Source organism: Nematolebias whitei, chromosome 15, assembly GCF_014905685.2.
Source record: "Nematolebias whitei isolate Nwh7 chromosome 15, NemWhi1, whole genome shotgun sequence".
In the NCBI taxonomy this organism is placed as follows: Eukaryota; Metazoa; Chordata; class Actinopteri; order Cyprinodontiformes; family Rivulidae; genus Nematolebias; species Nematolebias whitei.
Window position 1 is genome coordinate 38,445,967 of NC_056512.1, and position 1,606 is coordinate 38,447,572.

At 49.2% G+C, this 1,606-nt stretch overlaps 1 protein-coding gene across 1 annotated transcript in view; it reads left to right on the plus strand.

Annotated features, from left to right (window-relative positions):
* The window catches only part of LOC119421280 (integrin alpha-3-like), a 27,400-nt gene that overhangs the window by 14,865 nt on the left and 10,929 nt on the right, over positions 1-1,606 (plus strand). The gene's annotated exons all lie outside the window — the stretch shown is intronic.

Sequence of the window (1,606 nt, forward strand, 5' to 3'; positions counted from 1 at the left end):
GTCAGAACCCAACAGAACCCTTAGGGTAATGGGACATACAGTCAGAACCCAACAGAACCCTTAGGGTAACGGAACATGCAGTCAGAACCCAACAGAACCCTTAGGGTAATGGTACATACAGTCAGAACCCAACAGAAGCCTTGGGGTAACGGAACATACAGTCAGAACCCAACGGAACCCTTAGGGTAACGGAACATAGAGTCAGAACCCAACGGAACCCTAAGGGTAACGGAAGATACAGTCAGAACCCAACGGAACCCTTAGGGTAACGGAGCATACAGTCAGAACCCAACGGAACCGTTAGGGTAACGGAACATACAGTCAGAACCCAACGGAACCCTTAGGGCAATGGAACATGCGGTCAGAACCCAACGGAACCCTTAGGGCAATGGAACATACAGTCAGAACCCAACAGAACCCTTAGGGTAACGGAACATACAGTCAGAACCCAACAGAACCCTAAGGGTAATGGAACATACAGTCAGAACCCAACAGAACCCTTAGGGTAATGGGACATACAGTCAGAATCCAACAGAACCCTTAGGGTAACGGAACATGCAGTCAGAACCCAACAGAACCCTTAGGGTAATGGTACATACAGTCAGAACCCAACAGAAGACTTGGGGTAACGGAACATACAGTCAGAACCCAACGGAACCCTTAGGGTAATGGAACATAGAGTCAGAACCCAACGGAACCCTAAGGGTAACGGAAGATACAGTCAGAACCCAACGGAACCCTTAGGGTAACGGAACATACAGTCAGAACCCATCGGAACCGTTAGGGTAATGGTACATACAGTCAGAACCCAACGGAACCCTTAGGGTAACGGAACATGCAGTCAGAACTCAACAGAACCCTTAGGGTAACGGAACATGCAGTCAGAATCCAACAGAACCCTTAGGGTAATGGTACATACAGTCAGAACCCAACAGAACCCTTAGGGTAACGGAACATGCAGTCAGAACCCAACAGAACCCTTAGGGTAACGGAACATGCAGTCAGAACCCAACGGAACCCTTAGGGTAACGGAACATGCAGTCAGAACCCAACGGAAACCTTAGGGTAACGGAAGATAGTCAGAACCCAACGGAACCCTTAGGGTAATGGTACATGCAGTCAGAACCCAACGGAACCCTTAGGGTAACGGAACATGCAGTCAGAATCCAACAGAACCCTTAGGGTAATGGTACATACAGTCAGAACCCAACGGAGCCATTAGGGTAACGGAAGATACAGTCAGAACCCAACGGAACCCTTAGGGTAACGGAACATGCAGTCCGAACCCAACAGAACCCAACAGAACCCTTAGGGTAACGGAACATACAGTCAGAACCCAACGGAACCCTTAGGGTAACGGAACATGCAGTCAGAACCCAACGGAACCCTTAGGGTAACGGAACATACAGTCAGAACCCAACAGAACCCTTAGGGTAACGGAACATACAGTCAGAACCCAACGGAACCCTTAGGGTAACGGAACATGCAGTCAGAACCCAACGGAAACCTTAGGGTAACGGAAGATAGTCAGAACCCAACGGAACCCTTAGGGTAATGGTACATGCAGTCAGAACCCAACGGAACCCTTAGGGTAACGGAACATGCA